The sequence below is a fragment of the Nycticebus coucang genome, chromosome 13, assembly GCF_027406575.1.
Source record: "Nycticebus coucang isolate mNycCou1 chromosome 13, mNycCou1.pri, whole genome shotgun sequence".
Classification (NCBI taxonomy): Eukaryota; Metazoa; Chordata; class Mammalia; order Primates; family Lorisidae; genus Nycticebus; species Nycticebus coucang.
In genome coordinates, this window is record NC_069792.1 from 44,903,132 (window position 1) to 44,913,917 (window position 10,786).

At 35.8% G+C, this 10,786-nt stretch overlaps 1 non-coding gene across 1 annotated transcript; it reads right to left on the minus strand.

Annotated features, from left to right (window-relative positions):
- Positions 1–9,403: 9,403 nt before the first annotated feature.
- LOC128564114 (U6 spliceosomal RNA) lies at positions 9,404–9,510 on the minus strand. The gene has a single exon (XR_008373994.1). It is a non-coding gene; the product is annotated as a U6 spliceosomal RNA (small nuclear RNA).
- Positions 9,511–10,786: the final 1,276 nt, after the last annotated feature.

The following is a 10,786-nucleotide window of genomic DNA, read 5'->3' on the forward strand; positions in this document are numbered from 1 at the left end:
GGATGGCAGGTCTATTTTTAGATCCCTAAGTGATCTCCAAATTTCTTTCCCAAAGGAACATATTAGTTTGCATTTCCACCAGCAGTGCAGAGTGTTCCCTTTTCTCCACATCCACGCCAACATCTATGATTTTGAGATTTTTGTGATGTGGGCTAATCTTACTGAAGTTAGATGATATGTCAAAGTAGTTTTGATTTGCATTTCTCTGATGATTAAGGATGATGAGGGTTTGCACTAGGGAAACTTTTCCTTGGTTTTAAAAATTATATAGATTGAACTAGAGTCATGTTCAATAAGGAAATGAAGTTCATTGTCATTAAACTGTCCTCATCTGCAGAAAAAATACTGGCAACTTGGTTAAAGTTACTAGGTTTATGAAAGGAAACTGCATGACATTTTTAAAGCAAAATCTTTCAGGTATTGGAAATATTCTCTAGGATCAAACAACCCCTACATCTTTAATATAACCTGCTAAGATGAAAGGAATTTCAGAACTTAATGATTGATGTTAGTGTCAAGTATGCAGAAAAACAGACAAGACATTTTGATGAAGAAGAAAAAAAGGAGCTTGACAAAGTGTAATTGGCTATAGATAAATATGTCAGCCAGGCAGATATGAAAGTTTACAGAGAAAGGATAACCTTCTGATCTCAAATACACAAACCACAAACCTTTTCCACAGACAATAATTAGCCTGAAGTTGAACAATAACAAAGGAGCAGTGATGATAACATCAGAAAGTTCTATAATCTGAAAGTAATACAACTAGTGAACATTTTGTAGTATTTCTAAAGATGGGTACCACAAATTTGTTTGGTCATTCATAACAGCATTAATATATTGTTTAGGATATTGCATCCTCATTTATAAGTGAAATGTGTTTGTAACTTCCCCTTTATAATAATATATTTTCTCCAATTTTAATATCAGGTGTATCCAGATTAAGTAGAATGATTTTGAAGTATTTTCCCCTGCTTACTGCTTATGTAACTTAGTACTGATCCAGTGTCGATTATTTGGATTGTGGTTTGTCAGTTTGTGTTTTGACTTTTTTGCTCTCAGTTTAGTGTCTTCAGATGAACATATTTCTTTATGCTTTTTAAGAAATACTGCCTAATTTCAAATAAGAGATAATTTCTTTTATTGGTTTCTAAGATATTGATTGCATTGTTTTTAATCTGAGTCTTCATTCTACTTGCACTTGATTTTTTTAATATTGAGTAACAGGAATCTATTGTGTTTTCTTTAAGTATAATCAGGTGTATCAGTAGTACTTAATTGATAATCAGCATTTTTCCACTCATCTATAATGAATGTCCACTCAGTATAAATCAAGTTATTATATATGTATGAGTAAGTCTCTTAATGGTCATTGAACTCTGTTAATCTATTTCTTTATTCAAGCACAAAGGCTAAATTTACTATGGCATTTTCATAAGTATTTTTTTATTTTTAATTATTTAGTTTTAATTTTAGAATATTATGGGGTACAAACATTGTGGTTACATGTATTGCTTTTCTGCAGTTTGAGTCAAAGTTATAAGTGTAGCCATCACCAAGAAGGTATGCATTGTATCCTATAGTGAGTATTAATATCAAATATTCCATTCCTGTCACTTCATTCTTTCTCATCAGGAGTATACTTGTTATGACTGGGCTCATGCTTTCCATCTCAAAATCAGAGTCAGTTTGTTAAATTCCATGAAAAGCTCATTTCATAAGTATTGTATTGAATTCCAAGATACAATTGCTCACCGGAAATAAATGTCAATGGCTTTGAGCAAAAGTATGTGAGTGAATAGGCAGAACTACTGAACTGGTTGTTCAGATTGGAGGACAAGCAACAAAAGGAAATAGATTTCTTTTTTTTTTTTTTCTTTTTTAGGTTTATTGAGATATGATTGACAAAGAGAAATGGCATTTATTTAAGGCATAAGATTTGATGTTGTAATGTAGGTATATGAACCAGTCACCATGCTTAAGCTAGTGAGCCTAGCCATCAGCTCACATCGTTAGTTTGGTGGGGGGTGGGTGAGGGTAGTAGATGTGAACACTGAAATTCTACCCTTTGAGCAAACTTTTAAGTTTACAACAAGTATTGTTAGTTGCAGTATCATGCTGTACAAGGTCGGACAGTTAAGTTCGCAAACTCATCCTACAAAGAGTGCCACATGCTCCATTGCTGAATGTCACCAGGGTCACCATCAAGGTACTCCCTCTGGGAAGCTATGCACTGATGCCAGTGCCTGGCACATCAAAGCAATTTTGGAACTCTTTTTCTGGAATAGCCATCAAAGCTGCCTTGTAGGAGGTGTGACAATTAAGTTTGTGAACGCCACAATCATTGCTTTGAAGAGTAGACTAGGTACTGGTGTGAGCTTACAGCTTCCCAAGGGGACGACTTTGAAGGCAACTGTAGTGGTAGTCAGCAATGAGGTATGTAGCACTTTTTCTTTTTTTTTTTTTTTATTGTTGGGGATTCATTGAGGGTACAATAAGCCAGTTACACTGATTGCAATTGTTAGGTTAAGTCCCTCTTGCAAAAATCAGTTACATTTTGTGCCTCATCTGTCTCACCATAGCCCTGAATCTATGCTTTCTGAAGTCTCAAATGAGCAAATAAGTCTTCGTCTCCAGACCTCGTCATCCTTGTTCAGATGTTACTAGATGGAGTTATTATCAATCCAGAAACAAGGGAATTGTCTAAGACTCCTAACTTCCCCTTAGTGTTTCCTTATAATTCCATGAACTGAACAGTAAATTTTATTCACTTAATCAACTAAATAGCTCTTTAATCCATCATATTCCTCAAACCTATTTATAGCTCCTGACATAGGTTACGTCTTAGTTTCCTCTGACCTCACACTATGAAACACCATGTTTACGTACATCCCTTTCTCTGCTTCCTTTGCATTCTACTCATATTTTATTTTTTTCTTCCCTCTTTGTTTGACTTTTTAAAATTTGAATAGATTTGGGGGTACAATTGTTTTTTGTTACATAGATGAATCACATCCTGCTGAAGGCAGGGCTTTTACTGGAGACTGTCATCCTGAGTGAATAATCTAATCACACCTTCTATCATTGCTACCAGAATGTTTTGTTCTGAGCCACATTGTGCATCTGATAATGTAAACTACTACTTAAAAGAAGTTAATTCCTGCCAACTTTTACAAAATAAAGACCAAAAATCTTGAGAAATTTATAGAGTTTTTCAGGATTTGTTGATTAGTTTAGCTTATTACTGTTGTATTACTGTGCATATATGCACATACCATAAATACACATTTTTGCCTGTGTTCTTCTTTACTACTGGTCTAGAACTATTGAGCTACTTTCACATGTCAGAACATGACAAACCTTTGCACACTTTGTTGTCTTTGCTCACCCCGCTCCCTCTCCTTGGAAAGCCCTTTCTTTCATTGTGCACTTCTTGTACTCATCCTTCTCTATTTCTATCTCAGAAAGAAAGAGGTTTCTTTACTTAGCATCAGGTAGAGGTTTCTTTACTTAGCTGCCACTAAACCTCTATTATGGAAATTAATATTGAAATTACTTGTTTATACATCTTTTCCACAAATGCAATGTGAGAACTTTCAGGACAAGAATCTTGTTTTAGTCTTCTACTTTCTATTTCCATTACCTAGAATAGTGCCTGGTCTGTGACGCATTTATTGCATGGTGAAATACACTAAAAGGTATTCAGAGTACCTAAAATAATTAGAATGTCTTGTTTTACTTCTGGAGCTCATAATAATATTTATGGCAGATATTTTTAGTTGACCAGAGGCAGAAGGCATTCTAAATTAGCTATCATGTTAAATCATATTCAATAATAGAATTCAATCACAGATACATAACACCATGTTGATGGATGAGACAAGGTGGCTCCGTTAGAAGGACGGGGTGATGAATAAGACTAACAAATGAGAGATAGACTGAGCAAGTAGATATTAAGCTTAAGTAAACACAAAGAAAAAAATTTATCTGTATTTTGGTTGTCAGATTTAGCAAATAAAATACAGGTTGCTCAGTTAAATTTGAATTTCAGATAAGCAATGAATTACTTTTTAGTACAAGTATGGCCTATATATTATTTGTGATGTATCTAGACTAAAAATTATTTTTAAATCAAAATTCATGTAAGAAGGTGGGATTTTTATATTATATCAGCCCAGTCAGGTTGGAATGCTAATTAGTACCTAAAGAGGGCCTTGGAGATACACTTATAGCCTGGCTGTTAAGGTCCTCCTTCAGACCTATCTGAATAAGACTGGAACTTTCTGTTCTCTGTCACATTTAAAAAATATATATTTCTGAGAATTTCAAAGGGACTCTAGAAATTGCATAGACCTACGTTTTGGACTTTCTGCCTCTGTTGAATTCTTCTTCTCTATATTGTGTCTGATGGCTGTTATTTTATTTTTTCCTAATAAATCCAAACTTTGCGAGAAGTCTTTCATATATTCATATATGCACATACCATAAATACTCACACATTTTTGCCTGAGTTGTATGTTTTTGTGAATGTTTAGGGAAAGAGGAAGGAGTTGAGTTTTTATTTTTTATTGTTTAGGATTCATTGAGGGTACAAAAAATTAGGTTACACTGATTGCACTTGTTCGGTAAATTCTCTCTTAATTTGTGTCCGTCCCAAAAGGAGGGAGTGAGGAGAAGGGAGGAGGGAAGGTATTGGGTTCACAGTGATGTAGGAGTTAAGTTTTTAACTCTTCACATCACTGCGGGATCAATATAAATAGTTTTTAAATACCTCTTGTTTATTTCATTTTCTTGCTTGACCTTCTCTTGCTATCTATTTTAATTAAGCCATTTTCAGAGAAGGACAACTGAAAAAAACCCTCTTTTTAAATGTAAATATATTTAGGTCTTTCTGAATATTTTGTGCTATCCTTTGCAAATCCAAAGATTTGGTATTGATGTGAAAATTACTGTTCATGGGGGTATCTGTCTAAACTCTTAGACCAGGAGTCTTCTTTCCACACAATCTCTGTTTGTATCAGAGATGGTAGTTTTCTTCCATTTAGTTCTAACAGAACCAAAGGGATTTTGATAAGGCTGATGTATATACACATACGTATATATTTATTTATTTATATTATTTCAGATTAATATAAGGGTGCATATAATTAAATTATATTGTTTGTACTTGTTAGGTAAAGTCCAAGTTGCAGTTGAGCACTGGCTCATATAAACAGTGAGTCATGATGGGGGTGGTGAGTTCCGCATCCTGGGGCCCTGCGTCTGATTCCAGTCTGCCCCTTTTGTTTCCAAAAGGCCTTAAAACCTTGCTGTATGGGTCAGTATAACAATAAGCTACTGCACACTTCGACAAGCCCTGGAAGGAACACAGTAAACTCCATGCCCAGTGCCCTTGAAACTGATATCAGCCAGCCTGTTATAGTATCCAAAGACCCAAATCCCTGCTGAGCGGGCTAACTGTGTAGCAAGCAGCTTTACTTTGCTCTGGCAGATCCTGGAAAGGGTGGGGCGAGCTCCACATCCTGGGACCTCTGAATTTGACATCAGCCTCTCAGATTAGGGATCTGAACCAGTCAGTAATAATCTACTCAGTGGTTGACAGGAAGTAGCCACTTCATCTCAGCAGCCCCTGGAATACAAGTGGAGAGTTCTGCCTCCTGGGCCTCTGAAACTGAATGAGAAGGGACACTAAGAAAGGGACTCAAGGGGGCTGGGAGGAAAGCCTGGCCTGCTGAACAAGGACATCTGGAGGTCCCACCAGAATGTGAGTGTGAAGTGACCTAGGTAACCAAAGACCAGTAAATAGGTAATAATCAATATCCAATAGAAAAAGCAATAATTCCCAGAGGCAGAGACAGAGAGGCCAATGAAGGAGTTGCAACCAGTTTCAAAGGGAGAGGGTATTCCTATCCCTGAACTGCCTTTGTCTCTCTCACCTTTTCTCCATCAGGAGAGGGACCCACTTCCAACTTGCTTTAGAAGTGCTGTAAACATTCCCTTTTTTGTTATATAAAATTTCTCTTTGTTACACCTAGACTCGTGCAGGTTACTTTTGCTGTCTATTCACGCTGCCTGTGCTGTTCCAGTTTTATTTTCTGTATCCATTCATTTTTGCTTTCAATTACTGTTGTGTCTCAGTTGAACTTTCTAAAACAGCCTGGTGATCGAACCAGGTCAACTGGGTTCAGGAAACAAGGACCCCCAGCCCCCAGCAGATAACAGCCCACCTGATTGGACAGATTGGACAGGCAAACTGCCCTAATGCCCACTGAGCAAGTGGTGGAACCAGGAACTGCCACTTGGCAAGTCCTAGAAGGTGTGTAGAGAGCTCTGCCCTTCTGGGCTTCTGAGGCAATCACCAGCCCACTTGACTCAACATCTACGAGGCCCTAGAGCCAGCTGAATGGCACTATTGTTAGCAGGTAGGTGCAGATGGGCCCAGGGGCTGCCTTGCAAGCCCCACCTGCCTCCTGGGAGCTGCCTAAGGGGACCCAACTACAATATCTCTCAACAACCATTTAGGAACACCTAACATTTGAGCTTAAAATGTACACAAATAAATAAACTAGAACCACACATGGGGAGGAATCAGTGGAGGGATCATGGCAACATGAAAAATCAGAGCGGATCAACTCCCCAAGAGATTAAAAGGGAGATACAGCTGAAAGTATCATCCATAAAGAAATTGCTGTCAAAATGACAGAAATAGAGTTCAGAATGTGGATGGCAAATAGTATGAATGGAATTGAGGAGGAGATGGAAAAAGAAGACCAAAAACTGTCTCAAGAAATCAATGAAATTAAAGGCTAAAGCATATTTTCACCAAGCAGTGTCGCTCTTTCATACCAGTAAGCAGAATCCCTATCCTGGCTCCATGGAATGCTTTCCCTGAAAAATGTAAACTTTCCTCCAGTGCCCATGATCTACCAACTTTGGTAGTGCTGTCCAGGTGCTGACCCAGGTGAGCCCTGTTCTTATTTTTCCCTTTAGGATGATATCCAACACTTTTCCTTATCTCCATGTGGCACGAACTAGATGCTTTGAGGATGTCCATGACTTATGCCTCTGAGATTTTGCAGGGACCAGTTTTCATGCCCAATTTCAAGCAGTCAGTCTGTGAAAAAAATGTTGTTGCTGATTCCTCCTACTCCCCTATAGTATTTTACTGGAGACCACATGTCCTTAGCAGCAAACTTACCACCATGATTTAGCTAAGAGAAAAGAAAGGGTATAAAAGTTTTGGAAACTTCAAATTTTCTGACAAGATGTTAAATGTTCAATTTCTTGTAACAACAAAATTTTAAGGGTTAATCACAACTTAGAAGCACCTTGGAATCTAATTAGAATTATATTGTGTTTTGGTGGATGTCAAATTCTTGGAACACAAAATAAAAATTCCAATTGTGTTCACTCTTCCACATCTGTATTGATAAATAAGTGTTTGGACGGGAACAATAAATCATACTATCTATGAGCTAAATAAAAAATGTTTTTGAATATTTACAGAAAGGAAACTAGTTACTGTAGTCCATGTGTGGGAATGCTGAAGTTATGGAATGCATAACTTTTACTCAAGAGGAAATTTTAGCCTTGACCCAGTCATACAAGTCTCTGACATCAGAAGAGGAAGTACATGACCAGGAGGCTAGAAGTCTCTGGCATCCTTCACAAATTTTTCCTTCCTACAGACATACCTATGCACACACTCTACCAACATCAGTAACAAAAACAGCCAAAAAAAAAAAAAAAAAAGATTGCATGATTCTGGGTCATCAAAAGTGCACAGAGTTCTGAAGACACATTCATGCTTCACTCCTTCTAATGTAGAAGGCATAATAACAGCTTTAAGAGAGCTCAACAAGTAAGATTCCCCCAGGAACTGGATGTTGGAGATTTTTTTTTTTTTTCTTTCAAAATACTTTCAATGTTCATTTAAAAAAAAAGAAAGAAAAACATATAAGTTGTGTATTCCTTTGAGTATTTCTTTTCTGAAGTGCTTGGAATCAAAAGTATTTCAGATTATAATATTTTTGAATTTTACAACATTTGCATGTATATAATAACATGTTTTAGAGATGGGACTCAAATCTAAACACAATTTTTAATGGTTTATATACACATTAAGTACTGAAGTTAATTCTATTTAATATTTTAGATTTTGTGCATGAAACACAGTCATGAATGCATTTTGACTGCAACTCATCACAGGAGGTGAACTCCCCACTGTGGCATCACTTTGGCCTTCAGGAAGTTTCCAATTTTGAAGCATTCTGGATTTTTGATTTTTAGATCGGTACTTCTCAATTCATATATATTCTTGATCCTCCCATTTGAATTCAAATATTTAAGGGATTCTATTTCATCTATTGTGTAGCAAAAGTTAATATTAAATTAGCTCATTACCAAAACAAAATGCTTTTCAAAGGTATTTTAATTTTTAAGAATGGAGCATATAATTATGATAAAATCAAAACAAGTGAAGCAGTTTCACCAAGATTATCTTGAGTTCTCCTAGCTACAATGATGCTCACCAGTTTTACAGAGGAAGCTGAAGCTCACAGAGCTCATATTTAGCAAATCACAAAGGTTGAATTAGAATTCAGTTCTTGAGGCTCCTAATTCTTTGCTTACTTCACAACTTTCCTGGAATGCTACAAAATATAAAGTGATTGGGTTGCTTCTGTTGGTGATTTCATAAAACAAAGTGCTTAAACTGCATTTTTCATGAGAAGAAAATGTTTCTATGCTTTTATTTTTTCACATTATGCTATTTGAAACTATTGCACACTGTTAGATAAAATCATTAATTATTCTTATTACCATAGTCACCAAGAAGTTTTCTACTTTTAATCAATTAAGTAGAAAAATAGTTTGCAGAGTTCCTACAAGGATAAACATTAAAAAATAGATATCCTATCACAGGAAAAATCTTATGTGTGAATTAAGATGAAAAATCTGGTAATGAATCAATAGTCCGTTGTTATGCATAGATTAGTATTTAAAAAATTTTTATGTGTATTTGAGGGTCCTAGTCATACTAAAGAAAATAGATTATATCCTTTGTTTTTTTACTCTTCCCAAATCTCCCCAGATGTTGTTATATATCTAATTCTTAAGCAAGATTTATAGATGGATGTGAATCATAAAGTGACTGGGTCTAGTGACTTGTATGACTGTGTCAAAGCTAGAAAGCATGGTATTCCAGATAACAGTCACACAAGGAAGGCAAGAGCTCTCTATTTTAAATATGGTCAATTACATGGCATTTGCTACCTGCTCTGATTCCTTCCTTCCTTCTTTCTTTTCCCTTCCCTTCCCTTCTCTCTTTTCTTTTCTCTTCTTCCTTCTTCTTCCTTCTTCTTCCTTCTTCTTCCTTCTTCTTCTTCTTCTTCTTCTTCTTCTTCTTCTTCTTCTTCTCTTTATGAATTCGATTGTCATCCTTGCACAGGGGCCATATTAATCTTCTCTGTATCATTCCAATTTTAGTATATATGCTGCCGAAGCAAGCACCCTGCTCTGATTTCTTTTGCTTTAGTCTCCCTCAAGACAGGCTAAGAATTCATCTCATGGGGTTTAAAGATTTTTCTGTGATGAATCACTTATCCTCTGTGGAAGTGGACAGGTGGATTTACATTCATACAAACTTGTAAATGTGTTATTCCAGTATTTCAGGAGGGCAACTTTCGATAAAGTAGTTGAGAAAACCCAAGATGACTGGAAATCTAAAAAATTGATATGTGTGCCAGGTGCAGATTGAGTCAAAAAGAGTGAGGAGAGAATGTTTAATTTATTAAAATTATCTATATTAATGTTTTAGCTCTATCTCCACCAACTCTCTGGTTTTCTCATGCTTTGTCTTTTACTACATTCACAAAAGGAACATCAACATCATCTGTTGTTCATCAATAGAGGCTACAGGTAGCAATATATGTTTTTATTGAAACATTCTAAAATATATAAGATCTCCATCTATCTTTATGGCTGAGTGTATGTAAAATATTCTCACCATAAAAAAAGATAACTATGTAAAGTATGCATATGTTAATTAGTCAGATTTATTCACTCCACACTGTTTTTATACTTCAAATAATATGTTGTATATGCTTGGTACATACAGTTTTCTCTGTCAATTTTTTAACACTTAAAAAAATGAAAAGTACCTGTAATGCACTAAAGTGTCTCAGTTAAAAGTGCCTTAATTGTTGAATTCACTGCTGATTTTTGATTTTAACAACTGAACAGCAGATCATTTACTAATGAACAACTTAAATTGTTTTGATTAGGTTGGCAGACATATTAAATTTGGAATTGCATTGAATCATTTGTGTGAAAGACCAAAGCTCTTTTGTGGCACACACGTAGAACTGGGTCAGGGCTAAATACAGCATTCTCCTATATTTTATTCTGAGAATTTGATATTCTTTCTCTTCTCACTTCCTTTCAAGGGCCTCTGATGTGATCTTAAAACATCTTCTTTCAACCATCTAAATTTGACCATCTAAATATGAATCTTGTGTTTGCACTGCACACTTTTATTGGATATACATTCATTCATTCATCACGGGATTCATATACCTCCTGTAATGGTTAGCAAAACATGGCAGGAGTTTGTAATCACAAAGTATTTTTTTACAAGAATATATAAGGAAATACTGGACTCACTATCAATGGTGCATTTGTTGCCAGTTTGATGCAGAGGTAAGCTGTAATGATTTGGACTAATGAGCTTCCCTACTGTTAAAAGACTCAGTAGCTACTTTTCAAAAGGAAGAATGTCAGTTACCCT